Below are 7,767 nucleotides of genomic sequence, written 5' to 3'. Positions count from 1 at the left end.
ATAATAGTGCTAATGAATATTTTGAAGAATAATAGTGCAAATGGCGTTGAATCCTTATGTTGATAAAATACAGTTAGAAATTATGTCGCATTTGATTAAATTAGGGATAATCTTGAACACTCATAGTAAATGGTGATAGTGTGGAATAGTTTTGACTACCAGTCCTTGTATCCATACTCTTATGACAATGTTTAATGATGCGTTAAATGTTTTGAATTTGTAATGCATTGCTTAAAGTTTTTGTAAACGAATGAATGCACACATTGTTTTTTCAATAATGAAAACAATGTGATAGTAAAAGAGTGTAGGAAGGCATGAGTTGTCCTTGATGTTGTCGATAGAATGCTAGATTATTTAAAAGGAATTAAGTAACACTCTTGAATGTTAAGAATAAGAAATAAGACAATGAGTCATATGCCAAGTCTTGTTAAGTTCTCACTAACAAATTATAAGGATGCTTAGTATGATCGTAACGGATAACAATTGATTGTATCATTTCATGGAATTACTCTAAATGTCAGTTAAATTTATGATATTTTGGTGGCATCATCTATTCTGTATATTTCACTATCCTTTAGTGAATTATCATTTCATGGCATGATTATTGGTAATTGCAATACTAACATATTGTATACGAAATAGATGAGAAATTGTTGGACTTAAATCTGAAGGTATATTGCAATAATTTTCTTGAAGTATGCATAATTGTATTTTTGTTTAATATTATTGCTAAAGTTGCAAATAATTTGATAGTGGTAGTTCATGCTCACATTTAATGGTGGAAATATCTTGCTCCAATTTGGGTCTCTTATTGTGAATTAAAAATTTGCTTCTAAACAGCTATCAATATTTGTTATCAATGCTCAGCTACAAATTAGTATCATTATATGATTGAAGTTATGTATAAGTAGTTATAGGCTTTTATGCATATTAAAATAGTAAGCAAGAAATATTAATTTCTTTAGAAGTAGATACCTATTTAACCATGCATGAGCATGACTGTAAATTCTTGAATGATATAAATAAATTAGATCATGATAACAATAGTTCCTTATAAAAGTTACTAATTTAATAGAATTTCATTGTTTGATAATAAGAATTCATTATTTGAAAAGGAGCATTATGACTTTGTCATTAGCATATGTCGTGCTTAGATTCACTTAGTATTTTCCATGAAATTACAAAACATTCACGCCAATTTAACTTACTGAAATATGCATACATTAGAAAATAACCTACGACTTACAGGTACGACTATGATTCTGTAACATTACTAGAAAATGTATGAATTCCATAGCACTAGTCATGAAGCATGTGCATATACATACTTTTCCATAATAAGAACAAATAGGAAAAGTGTTGTGGTTGATGAGCCCCAGTCTTACAACAAGAATGTTCCAAATCCCTAGGATACCAACTTAAATTTTCAACCTGGGGCTCATATCAACTTTAGAGGTGTCGACACTATATGTGCAACATCCAGTGTGTCCTTCCTTAGTTTATCTAATGCAATGAAGTGCATATTATGAAATCAAAGCCTAAACTAATTGCAGAAATGGAATTGTTACTCTATTTGCAAGAAATGGAAATATCGCTTGCTCAAATGTAAATTCTAACCCTATTTGCAGAAATTTAAGGGCGATACTACTTGCATAAATGTAGATATTAAGCTACTTGCGGAATGTAAATGTTGCATTGGAAGGAAACCTAGTCCATGGAATGGAAAGAATAGTTCTTACAATAGAAACCCTAACTTAAGAATAAACAAAGCAAACTAATCTAACTTGCATGAAGGAAATAGCATGTAATCAGTCACTTCATTCCAGAAGGGCTAGATCCATTAATGTAATTCATTAGATACTTCATGTGGAAATCAAGAAAACCATTATCGTGTTATCCAACTAATAAATATGTCCATTGACCCTAATTATTGAGATGTGTTCTAGGGGTAAAAAGGCAAGACCTAAGTGGTATTTAGTCTTCATTAATCATATTTTATGAGCCTATGGGGGATTATTCAAGGACATGAGTAAAAAATTAAGCTTCAAGGGAAAATTTGGTCAATTTTACATGTTGTTACAGGATGTTACGAAATTGCTACAAGATTGCCCTGTTATGCTACAAGATTGGATCCGTGAGCATTCTCAAGGGGGAAAGGGTGATTTGAAGGTAGTTTACAGTGATAGAGGGTAGAAGAAGTTTGTATGGGGTCTTTTCCAAGATTATTACCCTTCAGGGGCCCATCTTGCACAAGTACCAATGCACATAGTGGCCTTCAACAACCCATAAATGTACTCTCAGTGGGCAGTGTTTTGGATGAGTTGTTGAGGTAGAAAGGAAGGCAATAGTGGTAGGATAAGGAATTTAAAAGAAAATTATGAGCCCTTCAAATCCATAGTCTCACCTACACACAAGAAATATTATTATTTTTTTAATACTTGAAAAGATTAAAATACATAGTCTACCAGCTAGTTCGTCCTCTAAGTTATCTCACTAAATGACAAAGAAAATCAAACGAAAATGAGATGGGATATTTTTTTTTATCAATTAGGATATCCTAGGACTCCAACCCAAGTGGAATATCTCAAAAATACCCTTGTTAACATGTGCTAAAAAATAACATAAAATTACTACTCTAAAAACTAGAAATTCAAGAATTTGTGAGCTAGTTAACCTACCATTTTCTTAACCTCATCAAGTGAAAATGATGTGGGATAAATTTTGTTATTAATTTGAAATTTTTTAAGACTCAATACAAGTGGAAAAATCTAAGAAAATATTCATTAAAATGTTCTAAAATTCAACATAAAAAAACTATAATTTTTCGCAACAAGAGACTTCCAGAAATTCCATAATTGTGAACTAATAAACCAATCCAAGTAGCTCAATCATGGATATGACCTTGAAAACATGTTATAAGGATGCATCATCCTTGTGACTTTATAAATAACCTACAAAGCAACATTTAAATCACTTAACCAATATAACCTACAACAAAGGAAACATGAATACTAAATACATAAATAAGATATCTAAGTAAAAAGACATTCTAATAAAATAAAGAAATTGTACAACAGGGCTTTGAGGCTCTTGGTATGGCCAAGCCCAAGGATACTTATATTGTTATGAAGGAAACCAAGCTTTAGAAGCAAAAAATGGCACCAAACTTTATTATTGGAGTCAATCTAAGTACATCCCTGCTAGAAATGAAAGTAGAGTTGCTAAATAACAAGTTTTCTCCTCAAGACGACTAAGAAATACATGCCCATAGAGGCTAATTCGAATTTCTACTTATAAAAATTGATAGGGAAGTATCCTCATTGAAACGAGGAAACTTTCCCCTCCAAAATCCCTCAAAAAGTGGATATGGTTCCCAATAGTAGGAATATTTATTCAATGACAAGGAACACATTCCTAGATTTTCTCAATCACTATACCTCAAAAATATGTTTGATAATTTCATAATATCTAGTTCATTTATTATCTAAACTTAGTCCATATTGTAGCAGAGAGAAAGTCTGTATATTTTCTCATTCAGAATTTACTCAATATTCTCTCTATATTATGCAAAAATAAATAATATTGGGCACATAATAAGAAAGGATAAATCAAATTCCTAAGGACTCATTAATACCACAAATTAAATCTATAATGTGCAAGTAATGTGGTCAAGTGCATATTATAGGTGTCTAGAAATAATCAATTGGGCCTAATAAAATATACAATTCCTGGACGTATCATCTCCCCCCTACTGGAATTCTTTCTCACCCCTAAGAAACTCAATATGTTTCCTCTTGACAGCCCTCCACTTGCCTCTGTTGGTGTGATGTCATTGGCTACCCTATATACTTCTTTGTCTACTCTACTTCATGCTCCATTTCCCGCTCCTAATGCTTCTCTAACTATTGTTCTACATTCTACTCTAACATCTACACATCCCTTCTACTATCGTAGTCTTCCAATGGTGCTTCACCTTGCAAAAAGAAGAATTTCTTGGCACACATTGCCTCATTTCTTGATCCTTTGTCCCAATCCACTATTGTAGGTAAAATGGTGATCTTTTTGATACCACTTTCATTGAAATGTATTTCCAATCCTCCCATTGTTGTCACAAACCCTTGGTCGCTTGGATTCTTTAGGTTGACTATAAATTACAATGCAAGTTCATGATCATGGCCCTTTAATTTTTAAGGAATTTGATGGAAGAAAATTTGACTTTTCCTGCAATGTTCACTTCCACGAACATGCAATCTTAAGAATAACAAACAATGATATCTTTTTTAGCAATCACAAAACTAATAATCCACAATTTTGTGCTAATTCAATGATCCAAAGTTTATTGTATTGTACTTATATGTCAACCACAAAACATGTTTCCATGCTTTCTTTGAAATCAAATAATTAGATCACACTTCACATAGAATTCTTAAATTCACAATTATGCATGAACTCTCATTAATTAAAATAGGTTTGTACTTACATATGCTCAGAGGCATTCATTCTCTCTGTTCGCTCTCTATGGCTCGATTTCACATTCATTTGACAATTAGTTTTCCCCTTAGGCTTATAATATTTATAATAACATATCCAAACAAAATAAATTTCCATAAATCCACAAATCAATCCACAAATCACTCATGCTTTTCAAGGTAGACTCGTTTTTTCCTTATTGACAAAATCTTGCCTATCCATAGCTTTTCTAAATCATAAAAGCACTCCCAATAATTTCTAATATTTCTAAACTTTTTCTTATCCTATCAACTTTCTAATTGCTACCAAGACATTTTCTCCTACAACCTCTCACGATTTATTTCCTAAACTGTGGACAACTTAAAACGCAGATTTTCTTCTTAAAAATCTTGTCAATATCTATGGTTCTTTAAGAAATAAAGAAATTAAAATTATTTACACTAGGGAAATAAAATTTTGTTCCATGTTGAATCTCCAAAAAGCTTGATGACTTGGAAGCTCTAATGCTCTTGCATCAGGCTCCCAAGATTGAAAAAAAATTCATGGTCTCATGACCATGAGTTGTTGTTGCTCACGTCCTCCTAGATCCCATAGATAGTTCTACTATTGATCATCAGCTTTTTCATGTTGTTGTATGGTTGTTGTTGCATATTGAATTCCACTATAATTTTGCTTTTGCCTTGGTTGTGGCAAACAATATAGACAAGATTTACATGGGAGAGGGAAAATGCCCAAAGAAGCTTGCCCTGAACTATTATAATCTTAAAAAGTACAAATATTGTTACAACGGGATAGTCACATCTTAATGTTGTGCAATACCCTCCAAATTTTCAAAAAACATACCCTACCTCCAAGCTAGGTGCACAAGTAAAAATATGTCCAATTCATGCCCAACCTTAGTGTTGGCACGCTTTAGACAAACCCTAAAATTTGGCTATCCAAATTTTCCCAAGTGCTCAATCTTCCCTGCGAAAACTTGGCCTGTACCTAGTCTGCCTCTATGTTCTTCCTGCAAAAACTTGACCTTCACTAGATGCAGAAACCTAGTCTGCAGAAACACACTACATATCGAACTAAACCTCCCTGCAGAAACTCACCCTCCTGCACTTCAGTTATGCCTTAGCTAATTTTCCTCTTCCTCCTATGGTTAGCAATTCTTGCTAGGCTCTTGCCTCTGTAATTCACATCTATTTGTTTTTGGTCAAACTCCTCTTTTGGCTGAGCTCCTTGGTTGCCTTGAATGAATGGCTATTGTACAATATATACACCTTCGACCCATGTGACTTATCCAAGGGTCATGTTCGGTCACTTCCACTTGGGTCAACTTGCACGTCCACACAACCCAACCAACCTATCCATACGCAAGTTGTGTCTACGCGCATGTATGACCACTCATCTGCACACCGATCTACATGCCCATCCACACGTTTGTCTGCATGCCCATCTACAGACATGTCCACACACTCATTTTCGTACCTTTCCGGACACCTGCTACACATCTTTCCGTTGTGTTGGGTGAGCACCCACCTTTCCCATTGCACATTTTTAGTTAAACTCGGCCATGTGACTTTCCCCTCGGTTATGTGTTCGTGCTCCTTTGACTCGCCCATGTGTGTTTAGTTAAACACACCCGTTGCTTGAGTTCAGTTTTTGGACTCTCGATGAGTTGGTTGTTCATCATGGGCAATCATCCAACTCGAGGCCCTAACATCCTCCACCACTTTAAAAAGGTTTTCACCCTCGACAAAAACACCTCGGAAATCTCCATCGCCAAGACCAAATGTCACAAAGTGTCAGTAGTTCCAACATCATATGCTCATGTTGCATGAACTCCCTACTCTCCATTGCACGAACCTCTGCCAAGGATCATGAATATTTGTGGGTAAGACTTCTCAATCCAATGTCATCGGTCACAACTCATTGCAATCCTCCATACTACCTCATCATGTAGAAGTGTTCTCCCTCTAATTTGGTTGTGTGTTGCGGTCACAACTCATATCGTTCCAATCCACCATATATCGTGATCATGTGAACTACTATTGTAATACTCCAACTCAATTCTGCCATGTATCCGTGCACTTGCACACCCCCATGAATCGAACTAGTTGGGTAGCTAATCCAACCATCAGCCCCACACCATGAGAATTCACCTTCACATGCCTTCATTATTCATTTCTCTGACATTATTCACATCCTCAACTCAATCAAGAACTCCTTCCATCAATCCATTGCTCAATGTGCCATATCTAGGTCCATGAAGAAGTCTCCATGCCTTCTACGATATGTTGCTCAACAATGTTGTCAAAGTGGTAAGTTTACACTTGCTTCAATGTCGCGTCCATGTGCTTCCCATTGCCATAGACCAATCGACCTCCATGCCCATGAAAAGGTGGCTAAGTCTCATAAACTCAACGCATGCCTAAGTGCTCCCAACAAGGCACCTTCATCGTTGCATCACCATCCAACTCTACGGTGTCTCGTCTCTATGACATTCAACAAGTCACTCCTTATGAACATATCCCATATTATGTCCAGCGTATACATCCCATACCGCTTCAAATTCAAGTATCGAACTAACCTTAGCTCCTTAATGAAATAAATACTCCAAGACCACCAAAGTATTAAGTCTTCATCGACTGCAACTATCTCAAGTCGTCATGTGGCATCGGCAAGTCCATCCTGCCCAAAATCCTTACCTTGGCATTTCTCCTTGATGCTCATACACAAAATCTCTCCTTGTAGTGCTCCTGCATTTCTCCTTGCAGTGCTCCTGCTTGATGCCACTTCATGAAGTCTATCATGCTCGCTTCAACTCGATGTCCATGACTTTGGTTGCCCAACTCATCCACTCTAGTAGACTCAACATAACTTCTATCGTCACATCATTACCCTTTTCCAAGTTAGTTCCCTCAGTCACTCTACCCTCATATCGCATTGCAGGTACCTTCCTTCATCGTTGTCTCCCCCACTAAAGGTCTTCCCAAGATTTCCTTTTGGCCTCAACGAAATTGCAATGAAGAAGTCTAACCAAGTATGTCATGTTTCCTTTACTTTGGTTTGGTGTGCCCTTCCTTCCTTTTGTCCACGAGTCATGACAGACATTTAGCCAATTATCCATTTAGCTAGGCATGACCCATGCATCGCAAATTCTATTGTGTTCCACCCTTATCATGAGCATCTACATCTTCTGTTGTAAGGTCGCTTATTTCCAAGAAATGTTCTGCAACAATTCTGCAACAACCAATGATCCTTGTTTCCCAAATGCACAATGTCTCTTCGTAATCTCCCATTGTTAAG

Source organism: Pinus tabuliformis, chromosome 4_2 (genome assembly GCF_031772625.1).
Source record: "Pinus tabuliformis cultivar Carrire ecotype Pingquan chromosome 4_2, CPIR1, whole genome shotgun sequence".
NCBI classification, from domain to species: domain Eukaryota; kingdom Viridiplantae; phylum Streptophyta; class Pinopsida; order Pinales; family Pinaceae; genus Pinus; species Pinus tabuliformis.
The sequence above is the reverse complement of the archived record's forward strand: the minus strand, read 5'-3'. Positions refer to the sequence as shown.